Consider the following 20521-nt stretch of genomic DNA (forward strand, 5'->3'; position numbering starts at 1 on the left):
CTTGCCTTCATCCGATAGGGTGCATGTGTGAACAAGCAACTCGATAACATGTCAGCTGCAGTCTGCCTGATATCTTCTCAACATTTTCAGCAGTTCATTTGTGAAAGTAGCTTGTTTGATCTTTTAACGCCATGTCCTGCCTCCTGAGAGTCCCCGCTCCTGTCACCCCATGTGAGGTTTGTGTGTGAACAAGTAACTCCAGCGATTCAAGCAGCAGCCTGCATGACATCTTTCTACACATTTTCAGGAGTGCATGTGTGAAACAGCCCATTCTTTAGGGAGCAGGGCTGTTTAAAGTCTCCTGACTCTTATGAAAGATTAACCTCACCGTGACAAAAAAAATCCATCTTTGTTTTTCATCAGCAAACACAGAGCGCCAGACTGAGAGACAAAGAGGGAGAGAAATATGGCAAGAGGAGAATATCACACTTTTAAAAAAAAAATTCTTCTTCCATATTTCAGGGGAAACCTTTCAATGAGATGACAAGCTTTCTGCAGGAATCTGTGCTAAATGGATTTCACACCATACTCCACGCAACAGGGGATTTAGGGCGCTGGCGGGCAAGAGAGCAATATCTGCCACCGGAATGTCAGCACTTTCCAATCCGCCATTTGAACTGCAAAACACTGCGGAAAACACGGAACAAGACAGTTCATGGCATTAGCCCCGCTTTGGCATCATGGAATTCAAAAGAGATTGCAACAGAAAAAAAAACAGCATGCAGGTATTTCAACACATTTAAATCTGGAAACGATACAAAAAAAAAAAAAAAAAAAGACAGCTGGGTTTAAGTGTGGAGATATATACGACGTGTACAGCAATTCTATTTGTGAAAGTCTTTGTGAACATGAGGGAGCCACATCTTGCATTTTTCAATATGGAAGTTATTATCACAGTGCTTAATCCCACACACTCTGCTTAGCTACTTAGCGTAGCGAGAGAGAGAAAAAAAGAGCGTGTATGTTGAGGGTGAGGGGGGGGCTTTAATTCCAGCTAAGGATGGCAGGTATGTTAAAACCAGATAAAAAGAGACATTAATTGAGTGACAGAGCTCGCTCGTGGGGTTTATTAGAGGTAGTGTGTGTGTGTGTGTGTGTGTGTGTGTGTGTAGTTTGATGTGAGCGCTCTTGGCGAGTCCTCCTCTCTGTCTTCTGTCTTTGACCCTTGCGTGGTCTCGTGTGAGGACGGAGGTTCGACGGTTGAGGGGAGGTGAGGCAGGTGCACGACTTGATTCGAGAACATCAGCATAAACGTCTGAAATGCCTCTTGATCCCCACTGAACTTGAAATCAGAGGGCTTTGTCAAGCAACCGAGGGGGGGGTTCTTGTAGACGAACAGACTGTTTGCCACTTTACCAACTCAAAAGATTGCTATCAAGCTGCTCAGATTCCTGTACATCTCCTATGAGCTATCGTGTTCTATCGTTGCAGCTTTTCTTTGATGGAGAATGGGGATAATGCACAGATCGAGCGGTTGCTTTTGTTTGCGAGGCAATACTCAGATGTTCTTGTCAGTTCTGAGCGTTGTGGTGAAAAGCCAATGCTGAGTGCTATTCAAGGCCTTCTGTGAGTGTATGTGTGTGTGTGTGTGTGTGTGTGTGTGTGTGTGTGTGTCGTGAGCAGCCTCAGTCTGGAGCTTTTACCAGGGCTGTGAGGAGGCATTTGAGGTGCAGAACTGAGGTAATTTTGACCAGACCCCGGAGCCGTAGTTCTCATCTTTCTATTACAATCTCTTTTTTAGGCTGCCCTAATTCCTTATCCTCATTTCTGGTGGAGGAGGTGCGGGATTGTTGGAGCACAGCGTATAAGAGCATGTAGCTCGACTTCTGCAAAGATGCTTTGAGAAGTAATGCCCTTGGAAGTGCTACATATCAAGCTCTACTTCGGTAACTTTCACAACCATTAAAGGGTCATTACACCCACATTTTTAGCACATCACATTTGCAGTTTATTTGAGATACAAAAGAGGGATGATTTGATACTTCACAATACAACAAAAAATGGATCCCACATAAGGGATGATTACGGTTGATGAGACACAAAATGTATAATATGATACTTTTCGAGCCAGCAGAGGGCGCTATCTGCTTTAGACCTATCTTGTTTAACATATCATTGTGCAGTCATTGAAAGACAAACCAATATGATGAAGTATATAAACCTTGCAAAGCTCGATAAACCCAAACATTTTAATAACAGTCAGTGGCTTCTCAGGGTGTCAAACAAAGCATAGTTTAAAGGTGTGGTAACAGACATTACTCTTTGATGTTGCAGCAGATACAACAGGTGGGACCAGTCTGTGTATGTCACAATGGTTTAAATGAGATTAAAAGCTGATGCATGAGCACGCACGGCATAATCCAAATATGTTACTTAGCCTGCATGTAAACAGTGAAATCGGAATAATTTCAATCAGATTGAAGAAATTGTGCACATGATAACGTAGCCAGTGTGTAACAGCCCCAGCAATGCATGTCCACAGGTCCTTTTTATGCTTGTGGGACATTCATGCCTGTATGTGTAAGAAGCATGTCTCTGTAAGTCCCATGAGTGTAAACCAGAATTTTCCCTTGTTTATTAATAAAGTGTATAAAATCCTAAAATTGTTTAGTTAGCAACTATAAAACCTCCAAACATATCACTTAGATTTAAACATGACAAATAAGGAAGCAGATACATTATATACCCTACATATATGTATGTATTTTATTGTGAGAAATTGAAATACTTCATTTTTCTTTGTAAACTCGACATAGTGATACGAACAGCCAACCTCGTTGTTTGCAGACTAAAATGAATTCTCTTCTTTTTTAGTTTCAGACTCAAATGTCACCATGTTGAAGAGCTGTTAATAACACTGCGACACATTGTGTTTTAAATTTGACGACAACAGCTGGGGACGACAGAAATCTGACCTGTGGATATATATTTTTTTGCATGATCCTGTTTAAATGTACCGTTGCCTACCTTCTGTAGCCAGTAACAGATTAAACCACTATAACACAATTAAAAGGAGAATACATGGGTAGCGTGTTGTTGAAATCAAACACCCAATGGGAACGCTTCCACACTCAGAGTTGTTTAAAACGATAGGATCTATTTTATTATACTGTGTTTAGGGTGTTCACAGAGAAAACTTGCAGGTGTGCTAAAAAAAACTCAGTCAATGCATCTGGTTTGTCCAATGTAATTTCTATGTCCACATTAAATAGAAATTACATTATAAATAATAAATATATATATATATATATATATATATATATATCTTATGCCACATTTAAAAATGCTCCTGAGTGTCGATGTAAAAATAACAATGTTGGCACATAGTTTCTGTGGCAGAGTTCTGAGTTTGGTGACACTGACTTTGAGTACAGTGATCTTTCCATTTTATGTAACAGGGTTGTTGTTTTTTTGTTTTAGTTTTTTTTTCAAATCCAAGGTTGCTGTTGATTTTAATCAAAATGTTCCTTTTCAATGCTGAGAAGCAGATTTGTGAAATGAAACAAAACTCTGTTTGTTCAGACAGTGTTGGTGTCAGAGGTGTAACTAAAAACATGTATGTGTTGTTGAGAGTCAACACAACCTGTTGACATATTACACTGTTCATTTCTCTGTACGTGCTCATTTGGTTTTTCAAACATCAAAAAAATCAAAATGTGTGTGCGTGTGAATGTCGAATGTGTGACTGCGAGATAATGTGTGTTGTGTGTGTATGCGTGTGTGACTGCGTTTTTAGTGTGCGTCTGTGTGCATGTGTGGTTGCAGGACGGTTCATGTCACTGAGTCACCTCAGTAAATATTTTTCTATTAAAGCACACTATATAGAAACCGTGAAGAAGTAATAGGTTATTATATTCAAATCCTTTGCATTCAAAAAGCAATTATTCAGCCTTTGCTTTATTTAAATATAATCTGGTTTTATTGTGGAAGTTGTTTTGTTTCCGCTTTTTCAATTATTGCCGCCTATAAGCAGACGTAAGGGGACATTTTGCATTTCAGCAGAAAACAATGTAATCGTGGCGTTACAATGCGCTTTAAAATAATGACTGAGTGACGGCTTGTTCATCTGGAACGACGGCTAAACATCTTTTTAATTTGATTCTAAAATGTGACATGAACAGAGGACAGACACACCGCACAAAATGTTCAGATCAGGAAATAAAACCAACAGAACATATTTAGAACTATGAACGTGCAATAATGCAATGCAGAAGAGACTCAGAGATGTATTTATATAGTATCACTGTTTCTGTATTTCTTTAAGTCTGAAGCTCTGGCTGTATAATCCTAAAAGCCGAGCCATGCAGGGACAGGGGATGCAAATGAGCCACAGCTTGAAACTCTTTGCATGGCATCTATTTTGTATTTTACATTTGAAGCTGTGCTCATTGAATGTGTCCCTGGTGGATAAAAAACACATAAAAATCATTACCATTATAAAGTAAATATAACTTCTTTAACTGGAGGTGTCGACGTTGTTTCCTTTTTTAACAGAAGAACCACCTTGACCCTCAGGTTGGCATTTTTTTAGGTTGAAATGAATATTTTTTTCTCTGTTTTGAATAATGCATATAAAAAAAAAAAAAATAGTGCCACTAAGGAGAAAGAAAAACAGAAGCTACAGAGAGAGAGAAAGAGAGAGAGAGAGAGAGAGAGAGAGAGAGGACTGATGGAATACAAAACAATGACATTAACAGAAATGATAAAATAAATCATATAAAATGACATCAATAACAAAGGATACGAGAGGAGAGACATAAGATGTGTGTGTGTGTGTGTGTGTGTGTGTGTGTGTGTGTGTGTGTTGGGTTGGGGGGAGAAGTAAAGTAATCAAGGAGACGCCAATGTACTATAATAATAAGCAATAAGAAGTACATTTTATCATCAATATAAAGACATGCTTTACACATATGAAATAAATGTGGGTCCAAAAAAGAGAACGCAGAGAAAAAGAAATCAAGAAAGTCTGAGTGAAAATATTTCTTACAACTGTGCACCTTTTGTTTTTTTTAGGTTTCTAGTTTCTGTAACTTGAATGATTTATCGTTCTTTTTAGAGGTGGTGCATGCACACATTTAAGGTGATGTACATAAATACATAAATATACACATTTTATATAAGGACAGACAGTCCGCCAAACTTTAAAGGTGTAATTATGCTCATGTTTTATTTATTCCACTAAATTCTTTTACACCGCAGGTTCACACAGTGGTTGCTCTGTATGTTGACCATCAGAGGTAACTAATCCTGTTCATACACATTCATACGCCCTGACGCAGCAAGCAGAGAAATTTGGGGTGAAGTGTTTTGCCCAAGGACACATTGGACATGTTGGGGCTGGGGATCAAACCCTCGACCTTCTGCATGGTATAAATGCATGAGCTCCTGCTCGTGCATTTATACTTTAAACCCCACAGTGCAGATGTACTACATCACCTTTGACGGTTAGCATTGTGTATTGATATTCGAGGCTATCTCGGTTTAATAATCTGAATAAGAACAACATTGAGTCCATCCGGTGTGTATTTATCTCCTCTGACTCCCTCTCTCTGTCTCATCACTCCGACACAACTTTCAGATTCCATTTAGTCTCCTTTACGCTAAAATCGATAATCATCCGCTTGTCACGCTGTTACACCCCAACAACCTCTGCCACCATTGGTCCAGAGGCAGCAGCCGCTTTCTCCTCTGAGCCAATCAATGTTGATAATCATAGCTGGGGATGTAGACGGCGAGCTGCGAGCCGTATGGTTGCATGATTAATGAGCTTATTACCGACGCAGAGTGGGCCTCATCACAGCCATGCCGCCTGGGAGAGAGACAAAGTCGATAGGGAGGCGCAGATGGGCTATGGACAACTCTCACAAACACACACACACACACACACACACGCACACACACACACACACACACACACACACACACACACACACACAGAGGAAATAAATGTACAAACAACCCCAAGCTTCCACAATTGCAAAAACACAAACACAGCTAGCAATGCTTGATTCATTGCACTGAATTTTAAAAAGCCACATTTGTGTGTGTTTACGTTTGTGTGTGTGTGTGTGTGTGTGTGTGTGTGAGGGGTCACTGTCCATCCTGTGATACACACACCACTGAACCTCCATTATTATTCTTAAAGGGGAAAAAAAAAAATTACATTGACATTTGCTTTCTTCCTGCAGGCCGTCCGTCAGCCGTTATCTACCTGCAGCCTGGAATCAGCTGAGAGGTAAGAGTGACTGCAAATGAAACTCTTCACTGCCTTTCTGCTGCCTGTTTACTCCAACAGTGTGGAGATAAAGGTCGGCTTCGTTTACATTTGATTGCACTGATTTGATCGGATTAAATTGTGTTTGTTCCCCAGTTTCCAAATTGTATTAAGAAGTGAAGCCTTTACTGGGATAGTAGGCCAATTATTTTAGGTCACTTTTTCTTTTTTTTAATTTCTCTCTGTATCAATAAAGTATCTATTTATCTATCTTTCTATCCACATGATGAATGAGAATGACCTTTTTTTTTTTTTTAAACTGCACTGAACAGTGGAACTGACAAATATATTAACATTTAATCATTAAATATTCCAAACTCACAAGTACAATCTGAGCAAGGATCAACATTATTCATTTGTTCAACCATTTGTTACCATAGTTACGGATATTTTAGGTTACAATACTTTACATTTTGTTGTGAAAAGTAACATTACGTCATGTTACCATACGGATAAACTCAGTAGTGTAGTGTTGCCCTAAGAAGTGTGTATGCTCGACAAAATGTGTTTTTGTTTGATTGACCCGTCCAAGGTTAACGACCTCTATTACACATAGGACTCCTCATGTATATTTAGTTAGCGCACGCTATAGCCAATTAGACATATAGTAGAGAGGGTCATCCATTCACCTTCCTTAAAATGGCAGCATAATCCTGAATACTGTCAATCAACCAATGGTGTGAATCAGAGGTTTATAAGTGGCTGTACTCCATGGAAACCTGTCTGCACCTGAGGCTGTCACCACTGTACAGTCGATATACTAAGACAATAGAAATCCACCACTGAAAAACATATTTACAAACTGTTGCGATACTTAGCATTGCATTATTACTTTATGTAGATTTACTTTCTGTGCAGTGATGTTACTTTGTGTTGTACGTGACACGACCTTACCTGACCTCACATTTTCACACACTTCCTTGTTCCATTCAGGCAGTTTTTTCTCTTCGTCTTCAGCGGTGCACAAAAAGCTGCCGTGTCACAGCAGATTCATCCAAAGGCATTTTTCACAAACTGTTACCATATTTTAAGCTACGTGGAGTGACGTGACATTATCTTTCTCTTTCTTTTTGTGTCCAGTGCTGCACAAATAAAGTTGCCTCTACAGTTTCATTGACTCATGTATTGACTTTACTGAAGTAGAGTCAGTGCATAAGAACAATAGAAACAAATGACCCACATGTAAACAAAGCACATAAACCCACAAACAACTTCTTTCACATTAACCATGTAGCACCAGCTCTGCATGAAAAACACAGTAAGATAAGAGAAAAGGTTAAGAATAATAAAGAAAAAAGAAGCTTTAGTTAAAATGTGATCCAAGTGTGTAAAAACAAGGATTTAAAATCATTCAGTTTAAATGAGGGGGCTCAGTATTGCAGAAAGTAAAAGCTCCCTTCAGAGACAGGTCTGACAACACACCTCAACAACTCTTTTTATATACTCTGTAAAACCCACTTTTATTTTAAGACTGTTTGCTTTCCCATCAGATTTCTTTTTTTCCAATCAGGTCAAAGTCGCTCTCGGCTCCTCTCCCTGTTTATTCTCAGTGTAAAGCCGCCTGTTTGTTCAGTCAGAGCCGGTTTCCGACTGATAATTACGAGGCCTCGTGGTCCACAGAATCAGGAAGCAGTTGGGTGACTCCGTGTCCTGGAAACTCATATGACTCAGCCCAAACACAGCATGAAAGCCATTTAATGGTCACTCTGTTATTTTGAGTTGGCTCTTTGTTGTCAGTAAGTAAAACTAACAAGCGACCTTTGGAGGAGTCGAGGAGAAGTGTGGGAAATTTTGTCTGCGGTAGATGTTTTATTAAATAGTGACCTAAGGCAAACGAAGCACTTTTTGGATTAATTCATCAAAAAAGACTGAAAGTTCTGAACAATGGTGAGTTAAAAAACATGTTGCCAAAAAGCTGTAACTACATTAAATATTAAACATGCTTCAGATACACGACAGACAAAAGTTGATATCAGAGGAGCTCAATCACAACAGATATGACCTGGAGTCTGGAGGTCGATTTCCTGCCGACGTTTCTCTCATTTGTTGTGATCGGAGACAAAGACACGTTAAACCAGCCTGGCTGCTGTCGCTACATATTGACCAACCTGGCTTTCTTACTTTTTTTTTTAAACTCTATTTGTCCCCGTGGGGCAATTGCGCACCAAGCGTCCGGCCACAGGAGCAGCGAACTGCATACACCCTGACAGAGCAGGGGGAGCAATTCAGGGTTAAGTGTCTTGCCCAAGGACACATCGGACATGTTGCTCGCAGGAGCTGGGGATCGAATCCCCGACCTTCCGGTTGAGAGACGATGACTCAACCCACTGAGACACAGCCGCCCCGTTTGTCCACATCAGGCGACACGTTGCCATGGAGCTTTCAGTGCCAGTCCACCTTTTGGTGCAGACGGGAGTGAGAACATCTAAACCTCAATGGCACATCTCGTAGAAGATGACGTTCCACCACGACAATTACACAACCCTACAGTGTGTGTGTTTATATATATATATATATATATATATATATATATATATATATATATATATATATATATATATGTATATATATATATATATATATATATATGTATATCCTAGCCAACAGGAAATGTATGTTATTTAAAACAAATGTTTCACAGAAACATTCAATAGAACTTTTTACAGATTTTTTCACATTTTATTAGAATACAAAGAACTGATTATTTCATTGACTGTAATTCATTCTGAGCATTTGGTGGCTGTAATTGGCAGACACATAACAGGCTTTCTGCAAGTAATAAATCCTTTCAACGAAAAATGACACTTTAACAAAGCAAACCTGAAGTCTGATTTCACCTCTTACGTCCTGTTTACAAGGACTGTCATCTACCAAAACAGCAGCTTTTCCTTAGTCCTCGCCCAGACTATGAAATTTAATTTCCCGGCCAGCTGACTTGCAGAGTCTGTAAGTGTGTCAGGCCGCACAGAGGCTGCAGTCCAATCGACCAGTCCAGCCTACTGGAACTGTTCTCCTTCCCACTCTCTCTTACATCACATACACACACACACACATACACACACACACAGAGTCCGTCGGGAGCTTGGCAGACATCCTACTCAGTTAAGAAGAGGCAATAAGAAACTGTCAGCCACACTGCTCTCAAGCTCTCAATGAACGCCATGCTAACCTTGTTTCTTTGTGTGCTAATAATCCTGCGCTTTCACTCATACCTCTAAAAGTTCTCCCTTCATTGGCAGAATATGCCCTAAAAACCCAACAACAAGCTTGTTTAAAAACACTTAGAGATAAAGCTCTTGTGTCTGAGGATGTTTTAATTAGTTTGGAGTTCTGGGTTTCATTCAATCTGATAATCCTTCCTCTATTCCTGCACCTGCTCATAGCCACCAGTCACTGTATTCAATTTTCATGTAACCATTTTGAAGTATTTCACAAATGATGTAATTACATAAATGCATCAATATAATTGGAGTTATGCAATTTACACACACACGACGCTCCTTGTGGGATTAATCACTAAATCACCTCTGACTTCATTTTTCTTCCATCATTGTCACATTAGGATTAATATAACAAGAGCGTTCTCCTTCACCTGGCTCCATCAGCTAAGCTATATTTCACTCTTATTACAGATGCTATCATTTAATGTGGCCTGGAAATGACTCCAGTCACGGCACAGCCTTCAGGTAGCTACCTCCGATTTAAATTATTCTGCGCAAAGGATTATAAAAGAGATACACATTTAGGGGACGTAGAGCCTCAGAGTTCACGGCGAGCTAATTAGCAGAAATAATAATTTAATAGGCTGAGGTAATTTGGCACCACTGGCTCTGCGGATGACGACTTAGTTGGTTGCTCGTACGCACACGAGAAATCTGTAGCATCGCCTATGAAGGCAGGAGAGATTATTTCAGAGCTGTCAGTCATGGCTTGATAATATACAAGTTAAACTTTATGTGTGTGTGCAATGTTGATAGTCTTCCTCTCTATTCTCCCTTCAAATTCAAATTGGCTCAATCTTCCCGAACCCTTCATCCGTCTTGCTAGTCGCATCTCTCTCTCTCTCTCTGTGTGTGTGTGTGTGTGTGTGTGTGTGTGTGTGTGTGTGTGGATGCCAGCTGGTTCAGTGGTGCTGCAGAGCGCCACGCCTGCCAAACATCCAGTCTAAAAAAGCAAACCAACGTAGAGTCACCACCTCTCTCTCTCTCTCGCTCCTGCAGCTGCAACACAGCAGCTCCGCCGTCATGTAGCTATCAGGGATTCGATGGCCTCGTATTGTCATTTGGCGACATGCGTTATGCTGTGCCTCTGATTTGTTGGCAGTCGCAGTTTAGATGCTTTGCTTAAAAATGAGCCAAATGATGTGAGAGGAAACACGGGACAAGAACATTTTTTATTATTTATTTTATTACACAAAAGTGGATTAGGGATCAAAAACATTATCAATCAAGCTTTATTTTTTGCCCCATCTCTTTCAGACAGAATTCAATTGTAGTTCAAAGTGCTTTACAACCGAGTGCAGTGAGTCCGTCTCTGAGTACTGTCTGAGGCTCTTAGCTCATTGGTTTCTTCTGAAGTCATGAATATAGTTCACGTTTTTGCAGCCTAGTTTATGAAATGCACAACACAATGGATCAAATAAATCAAATAATGGCCAGTTCATGCATTTATTCATACTTGAATGATACTTGTTCAGTGACTGGTTCATAATACGACAGGCTGCTGTTTTCCAAGCTTACGACTTTCAAGATTCTGCAGTAAATGTAGTCAGATGAAAGCTAGCTTAATATGGTTTTTGTGTGAATCTGTATAAATGAAGGTAAGATAAGTTAATGTATAAACATTTTGTAAAAAAGTGTACCTTACGCAATTTTCAAAACACCAACATCTTAAAGGAGTTCTTCACTGGTTATGAAACAGGCTGAAATTCATACTGATACTGACAGAGGTGAACAACAGGAAGATCATTGGCTACACACACACACACACACACACACACACACACCTTTTTGCAGGGGATCCCAAACTTTTCAGGTGGTCACCCCCCCTCCCCTCCAAAAAATAAATTAATTAATTAAATAAATTTAAAAAAATAAAAATAAGGGTGCCAGCAGAGACTTTGGACCCCCACTGTTCCTGGAGGTGGTTACAGTCATGTTACGTAGCGCAGAGCCACACACACTAATCTACAGTGACCAGTGTTGGAGGCTTGTGATTTTTGGAACCACTACCTTATTGTATAGGAAAGGTGTTGGTTTGTGTCTTTTAATGGCACTTATCTAAAGTAATAAATAAAACATCTAAATACCCTCCTTGAGGCAAAGTTTGGTGTGTGCGTAAATGTACAGTTGTTCAGTGCGCATGCAGCCTGCTCGGAGCCTCAGAGACTGTGATAGCAGCCATGCAGAGCGACAGACACAGACCAGTGGCTTCTTCTAATGAGCAGACTGTTGTTGGTCTGCCTGGGGGACGCTGCTTCAGGGCTGCCACACTCTGCGAGATTTCATGAACTAATTAAGCACTAAAGTTGCCGTCTTAGATGAGGAATCTGAGATCTATAACAAACTCTCAGAAAACTACAGGGAGCAAAATAAAATAAGAAAAGCAACATGGAATACTTCATCCAGTCGGGTTTATTCGCTTGAAGTTTCATTAATCCTTCCTGCTGCTCTGTGACTGTCTGATGGACCTGGAGATAATGTTAGCTCCACTTTATTTGATCTTTTTATTCTCTTTTATTGACGGTTTTTAAAATGAAGGCCGGAAAAAAAAACAGTGGTTGAGAGAATTTGTGGCAGAATCTGATTGGTTTATTACTTGAAGAGTAAATCAGCTGATCACCAGATGGTGGAAGTGGAAGAGAGGGAGACGATGATTTGAAGGAAGAAATGTGAATGAATGTGTGAGAGAATATAACCTTCCTGCTTGGACTCACGCTGAGCTCCATGTGGACTTTTAGGTATCAAGAAGATGTATTTGATGAATTCATGCCAACCAAGAATTGATGCTTTTTGTATTTTAATATTACGCTGACTTTGGTCGGAAATTTGTGCAAACGTTTTTTTCCAAATTATTATTCTTTTTGCAAAGATCTTATTCATGTGAATTATTTTTAAGTTTTTTTTAATATGGATTTCCGGAATAATTGCTCTCTGGATATGGCTAACGGGGATACGAACAAATAAACACAAATACCTGTCAGGTACTTAGATTTAGTATTTTAAAGTATTAAAAAAAATGCAATAAATCAGCATACAGCTGTGACTTTATGCCGACCGCTTCTTTAACTGCACATCTCCATGCAGCTCTTTGCTCTGAGAATCCACAGAGAAGTTGGATTGGCAGGCCGGGCTGCTGTCAGCATCGTCTTTTGTCACCTGTCCTGCTCAGCAGCCAGCTGCTCCTCCTACGATAAGACTCCAGTTTATTCTGGGGCTGAAAATCCCTCACTCAATCTGGCTGTCCGCCGATCGCTGAGCAGCCCATATCCCTCACTGTCAGTCTCAGGCCAAGGCTGAGCGAGCCTGTTTGTAAACCTTTTTACTGCTTTTTAAATTTCATTTTTCACATAGCAGCTGTGAAATAGTTTCAATTCTGACTATACGCCTCGTCTGATTTAGTTTGTCGGAGTTTGAGAATGAGCCGCATGTGAGTCAGGAATGAAAATAAAACTTCCAAACATCTGCACGAGCGATAAAAGACTTGTGGTTCTATTTAGGCATACATTTAATTTATATTCATGAAGAAGAATGTGACCTAATGAATGACTCAAACGCAGCATCCCTGTTGCTCTCCTCATTTCTCTGAAGTGTCATCCACCTTCATCTCCTCATCTTCCGCCTCCTCCTTACAAAATGAACGATGGTAAATCAATGATTGCCGTCGTCAGGCGCCGTCTGGATGAGTAATCTAAATAAAATAGACCAGACTCCATTAGGAAACAAAAAGCTTGCTTTTACCCGACTGAAGGCGGACTCTATTTTTCTGCTGTCTCTTTCGTTCCCACCCTCTGTGTGTAGTGCACTGTAAGCACAGCTGTCTGAAAGCAGCGTGAAGGATGGACGGCTTCAACAGCAGAGAGAGGGGGGGGGGAGGGGGGGAGGCGGAGGGGGGATGGGGACCCGAGGGAGAGCTGTGTTAACTGGGTGTGGCATGGCCTGGTTTTTGGCTGCACTGACAGAAGCTGGGGCCAAGCTGCAGCGCTGCCACTAAGCATCTGGCTGCTGGCCATGAAGTCAAAAGCCTGTCGAAAAACAACTGAGCCAGCGACACTGATTTATTTATTTTTTTGTACGTTTATTTTTTCCTACCCGCAGTCTGCAGCCTCAGAGCTCAAAGCTTCCACGAGTGAAAAATCATTTAAAGGTGGTGAAGTGTCTTTTCCTGTCGACGTGTTCCCTGTAGACGTGCATATCTATATTACAATCAATACCTGAAAATCATGTTACTCAGTAAACTCTGTGTCTTAAACTTCACATTAAAGTACAGAGTGAAAACTGTGTCGACTGCACATTACAGACCTGTGAGAGGCCTGTAGAGTCCCAGCTCTGAAAGGATGAGCATCAAGTGCACAAGATGAAAGCTCTACTTGAAAGTACCTCGGACCCCAATTAGGACAGAGAGACTGATAATACCTTGTTTTTCAAAACACGTGGATCCGACGATGGACTGCATTGAGTTTAAAGGAAAAATAATGAGGCCATAAATCACAGACAATCTCTATGAAAAAAAAAAAAGAAGAAGTCCTTCGGAGGGACTAATAGAGTGAGACATTTGACCACCCAACGTGTGGTCTCCAGGTCCAGTCTCTGAAGAAGTTTGAGACTTCAATTGGAACTTGAAGATCACAGCTATACTTTGACAATGAAATGTTGTAGCCTTTGTTTTAGTCTGGACTCGGGCTAAAACTAGCCCTGAGACATGACAGCAGTTAGGCAGTGGTCGAGTGAATCTTTAAATCTTTTGCAGCAATACATGAAGGCCCAATGACTCCACATCCTGAAATACCTTCAGTCGAATGCGCTCAAAGAACGAGGAGACGCCAAGCTAAGTTTTGTTTTTAGAGACTTTGATGATTTGCTCTTCCAAATATATTGAAAGTAAAACAAAACATTGTTGTGTTTGTGCTCATAAAAACACCCCAATAAGCACACAGCTAAGTTAATGTCACCACCTTTATCAGTCACGGTGTCCAGGTGAACATTCCTGTTACTTTTAGGGACCATAGAATCCAGAATATAAATCACAAAACAGAGTCTGTTGTCTCCCTACTGGAATAAACATTCAAACTGACTAACATGCACTTTCTCTGCAGCCAGAACCAGCTCCTCTTACAATGTGAAGCATGCAATCCTGCTAGCAGTATGAGTAATAGTAGTGACATTAGTGCTCTCAGTCTACAGGAATATCAATATTTATTGCATTCTTGACTTTCCCAATAATAACTGCTGGTAATATTAGAAGAAAAAACACTGTTAGCATTTTGTTATCTCGTAATCATAAAGAGTTTTGCAGAGGAATACATGCTCGTGCTGCTACAGACGTGTGTGTGTGTGTGTGTGTGTGTGTGTGTGTGTGTGTGTGTGGCATGGACAATCTCACGCAGGTGAGCAAAGACATCCTATCTGACTCACATGGTTCACATCGTTGTCAGGTTTCTGAGAGATTTGTAGACCAGGAAGAAAATCGTAAAATCCCTGCAGCTCAGGAGCAAAAGTGGCCAGATATTTTAGGATGGCTCGACTGTGTGAGGCAGGTAAGCAGGCAGTCAGGCGAGGCTAAGGCCTTAAAGATGGCGAATGCATTCAGTCATATTTTTAAAGAACCTATACAGACAGGCATGAAAATTTTAAATACATGTTTTTCTGTAAATACACAGTTTGCAAGTGTTTGCAGATTTCATGTGAGCAGCTGAAGACAAACCCGTCTGAGTTGTTGCAGCATCAAACACACTGAAAATCAATGAAAGCTGCAGGAAAAAAAAAAACCTTCTAGCTTAAACCCTGGACTGCTTTCACCCTTCCTAAAACTGATACATGACTTCACATAACTCACTTTAAGTCAGCCTCTCTCTCTTTTTCTACTCTGTAATACACACTCGTACAACAGCACACTCACACAAACACACCGCCTACTCCAGTGAATAATCCCTCAGGCTAGTTTTGATTCTTACTTAAATCTTTGTGCTCTTTCCCAGAGTAAAAACTCCCAAACCCTTGGCTCTGAAATGAGGTAAATTGTGAGGTGGGCTGCTGGAGGGGTTTTCTTTTTTCCTCACATTTTGCTGCTTTAGTTCTCCGTCCTCGCTGAAGTGTTTCTATCCGTTATGCACAGTGACAGTCTTTGTCTGAAGGACACTGGCGTTCTGCAAAGAGGTTCCGCTGGGCCGGCCCATGCGTACAATTGAAACCGTTAAAGAACTTTCTTTTGGCACAAAAGCCCTCATGTGGGCTTTGTGGCAATTAGATTGAGCAGAAAGGCCAAACGACCTGATAAAAAAGGGATTAGGAGAAGAGTGTTGCGCGGCTATTATGTTGAGTGTGACGCGGCAGCATGTGGAGGAATTAGCAGAGGCCCGACCCTCCCAGGAACGGTCAGATGGAAGGACATACTGATGATTAATGGAGCAGTCGAAGGCTTCTCTTAAAACCCTATTTCACATCAAAGCTGGGGAACATTGTGAACGCTGGTTCAGCGGAGCAGCATGGTACAGTAAACTAACTCACCTACAGAGCAGCAATCTCAAACAGCGGAGGGGGGGGACTTCATTACTCGTAGTCGGCAACTGTGAAGCTTTAGAGTTTAAACTTACACTGTTGAACTCATAGAGGTCACAGAGGATTGAGGAGACAGACGGACGTCTGGAACGCCCAAATTAAAATCTCAAAGACGATTTTTATACACAAGTCTGGCAAGGAGTGTTTTTTACAGATTTATTGTTGGGCAATTATTGCAGAGACAGGACGGTGGATAGAGTCAGATATCTAAAAGAGAGAGAGAGAGAGAGAGTGGGTAATGATATGCTGGAAAGGAGCCGCAGGTCGGATTGGAACTAGGACTGCATGCTTGGAGGACCACGGCCTCCGTACACGCACAGCGCCTGACTCTGAAGGAGTTGATCTTTTGGTGAATAAGGCCTAATAATTGCAGCTTTAAGTTTCAATTAAAGGATACTTCACCATTTTTCCTGCCAGCACCCTAATTTAACCTCACCCGAGTGAAACATTTTGAATAAAGTGTGGAAGAGCTGAGCAGAAAATACTGCTTTCACACAAAACAATTCAATGCGAGAGAGGTTGGTGACATTTACTGTTTATCGCGCACGCAGTACATGACCATGAACTGTATGCACAGTGCAATCTGTGCAAGTGCTTTTTGTTCGCCAGTATGTTCCTCAGTTTTTGTTGATGTTTTAAGTGTGCTGAGCTACAGCTGGCATTGGTATGAAGAAAAATATTCTCATTATAGCATAACACTGCAGACTCTCTCTCTTCTTCCTCACAGTGAGGTGTGTGAGTGAACAAGGAATTCAGGAGCATCCTGCCTTAAATTTTCTTGAAAAATTCAGGAGTGCATATTTGAAAAAGGATATGGAACAACATTTTTTTATTTTATTTTATTCTGTAATGCTACCTTAGTTTCCCCTCACCCTGCATTCATAGTGTAAGGAGTTATGGGATGCCTCTTCATGAAATGCAAAAACAAACTATAGATGACAGAGACTATAACCTTTTTTTTTTTGTTCTATGTTGTAATTTTTACTGTTCGTAACCAACACCACAGGATGGTTGTTCAGACGGGACGGAGACAGCGCCTTTGTCACACAATAAGTGAGACAACAAAAACATGACTTACAAATGTACAGGAACAAATCAGGAAGGATGAGGGGTGACACAATTCAAAAGAAATCAAGAGTTCTTCACAGGAGCTTGAGAATACAAGACTGCACATTTATTAATGTATGTATTACTTCTGAATGTATTAGAATTAATGTTTGGCCTTTTTGCACAGTTGTAGAGAGACAGGAAGTAAATAATAATAATAACTTATAATAATTAAAGATAATTACCTAGTCTGTTACCTAGCTGTTTACCTGAGGAAGATTCTGAATTCATGACTTGTCTTTAGTGAACCGACCTGTCAGGGAAGTAAACACAATATATTTCAGAATAACTCTGATGTTACTGCAAAGACAAACAAGATGATTTTACAGTAAACCTCCTTAATCGTGTCATGGTGATTGTTTTAACACACAGCCGGCTGCTTCAAGGTGGATTAAGACTCGCTGCTGAGAAACCAGGGTTATTCTGAGCTCCATCACGGCCCTGTCCTCAATACCAAAGCACTTTATAAATAGACAAACCAAATAGAGCACTGTTACATCTGAGGACGGTCTTGTGTTTCAATAAGCAGCCGTCACACTGAGGTTTTGTCAGCGGCTGGCTGATGATAATCACTCAGTGTGTGTGGGGTAATAGTGTCTGTGTTTCATGTGATCTAAGAGGCCATGCAGGGGCTGAAACCCTGCTGTCTTTAGACCCTCATCTTCAAACATTACATTCACTTCACGGGTGGCCTCCACAGTACACAGACGTTTAACATTACCAACCACAAGAACAAGAACTGCAAAGATTTGTCTTCAAGTCTATTTAATATTTACATCTATTCATTGTTTTTAGAAAATAACTTCCTAAATCTGCCCAAAACTTCAAGTCTATGGGCCTGGTTCAATATAGCCCTGTTTCCACCGAGCGGTTCAGTTCGGTTCGTCTCGGTTCGGCACGCATTTTGCAGCGTTTCCATTGACTAAAGCCGGGAAAGACTCCCAAATTACCGACCCCTGCCGTCTTACTTTTCGGGACCCTTCCGTTCGGGTGCAAAGAAAATCGAGCCAACAGCTGGAGCTAAACACTGCAGTTCGTTGATTAGTCGAAATGATCGTCACTAACATTGTGACAGCAGCAAAGACAACCCTGCCATGTTTAAACACACAGTCGATTGTTTATTTGTCTAAATTTCTCCTCGTGGCACACGGCCTTCTCTGAAATAAAGCTTGAGTGCATTTTTGTAACAAAGACCTTCATGCCAGTGACAGAGGAGATGAATTGCTAGATGTCTTGATTTTCTTTGTGTTGCCAACAGGGTGTTATTTCACAACTCATCCAGCATCAAAGGGTTAAATTACTCATTGTATTTTCGTGGGGGTTTTTCTTGTTTTTTTTTCTGCAGGTGGGGTCAAGATGAGTGGCATCATCAGATCAGCGACCTCCAATTGAGAAAGCAGCGGATGCAGGACTGTATTGAGACTGCCCCCTAATGGAGACCGTGTGTACTGCACACAGGCTTCTCTCACCCCTGTTCAGCCTTTCTTTAATGTCAATATCTATTATTTTTAAACACCTTTACTATAATAATGTAATAAGTAACATCGTGCAGAGGTAAGTATTGTCTCTGTTTTAATAGTGTGGCAGATTGACGGTCTAAATCTATGTTTCACATGGCTCTTTTGTGTCCTTAGCAAACTGTTATCGTGGGGTGGCGTCTTGCCAGCCTCTTGTTTTGTGTCTCTGACTCCATGAGGATGAACTCCTGACCTCACACTGCCTCTGAACTCGACCGCAGCACTGAGCCTGTGTGAGTGTGAGGGAGGGTGGGGAGGGTCAGCTGGTGTTGTGAATCAGGCCGATAAAGTGTCAGACACGGCTTCTTCACAACACCAGGGTTCCTCCTCACCACTGCCTGCTGGGAAACAACTCGCACCTTACAAGATAACAGACATGTCTCTCTAACACTGTGGAAATGAAATATTTAAAGGACGTGAACATCGCATGTATTCTTAAGTGGAAAGTGTAATTGGAATAAAGGAAATCATCTCTTACTACTGTTGGATTAAAAATATGATCACATTACAAAGTCTATGTGTCGGTCCGAGAAAACATCTCTCCATGGTTATAAGTCTTACAGGGGCTTACTGCCCTAAAACATTGCTGACAAGCTCACGATGAAAGATCGAATACATGCAGAACATCTGGGGCTGTCCTCCTGGCCGAGAAGATTTCAGAATCTGAATCATTTCTTATTGCCAAGTAAATTTACACATACAAAGAATTTGTCTCAGTGTATTGGTGCAAAAGAAAAAAACAAGGCTAAAAAAAAAACCAAGTAGCTTACTTAAATAAGATAAACTATGAGACGAGAGCTGAGTCTAAAAATGTTCCTTCTCTTAACGTGCATACCATTGCTTTAAATGGTAAGACTCTACAATGTATGGTTATTATACTTAAACTGTGAGTTCATTATTTGTAACAAATGCACCTTGTGTCTGAGCTTTTTAAAACAAACTGTACTGAGTGTTATCAATCCAAACTATTAATCTGCTAAACAAATACTAATGCCTTTCCTTGCTTGTTTTCTGACATGTCTGTAAAAATCTTATTTACACATACACAGGAGGGCTGTCAAACGAACAATTTGTCATCGTGATTAATCACTAAATGTCATAAGTTAATCGCCATTAATCTCATGTTTATAATTCAATAATTTGCTTTTTTTTAAAAACAGTACTGTACCGTCTTTGGCTGAGAATTCTTTACTTGCTGTATATATCAGAGGTTAAGACTTTGACTTAATTAGGGAAAAGGAACTTGTTACAGATTCTAAACTAAATAAAAACAGCTCAAAGGAATGACAAAATAGGTGAGATGTGTAACGTCATAAAGAGGATATGACTTAAGTCTTGTCAGCCGAGCGGTCGGAGAGTTTTATAAAGTGAATTGAGACATTCAAAGATGCGGAGGTATTGTTCTTTTCCTTCACTTTGACCACAGGGAGACACAGAGGAAGCTAATGGTGCGCCTTAAATGTTATGCACTTTTTGGGGTTCATCTTATCTAATTTGTGTGTCTGCGTTTGTGTTTATGTGTGTACATTCACAATCGCTAATGTTTGAAAGAGTTGTCTGTTTATGTATTGTCGCTCCATGCAGGCTCTCTCATCTGCATGTTTCTAGCACTCAGAATCCCCCTCAAAGAGAAAACAAAATTTTTTAAAAAAGGGTCCCCACGTGTGCCAAGTCGGATCTGATTGGTCGGCCGGTCTGCTCTCTCGTAATTGGTCAGTCATTCGTCTGTGTTCTCTGATATGTCCCGCCCCCTTTAGCATATTGGGAAGGTTACAGTCAGTCTGAGGAGAGCGTGTGCTTGCTACATCGAACCAATGGGCGTGGATCAGTGACATCACAGGTATATG

At 40.7% G+C, this 20521-nt stretch overlaps 1 long non-coding RNA gene across 1 annotated transcript in view; it reads left to right on the forward strand.

Moving 5' to 3' along the window:
• The window catches only part of LOC306824603, a 32504-nt gene extending 11992 nt beyond the window's left edge, over positions 1–20512 (forward strand). The window contains exons 2-3 of the long non-coding RNA XR_013779160.1: positions 6189–6235; positions 18503–20512. This is a non-coding gene — a long non-coding RNA (uncharacterized lncRNA). The remainder of the gene's footprint in view (positions 1–6188; positions 6236–18502) is intronic.
• The last annotated feature ends 9 nt before the right edge of the window (positions 20513–20521 follow it).

The sequence above is a fragment of the Symphodus melops genome (assembly GCF_947650265.1).
Source record: "Symphodus melops genome assembly, chromosome: 5".
In the NCBI taxonomy this organism is placed as follows: Eukaryota; Metazoa; Chordata; class Actinopteri; order Labriformes; family Labridae; genus Symphodus; species Symphodus melops.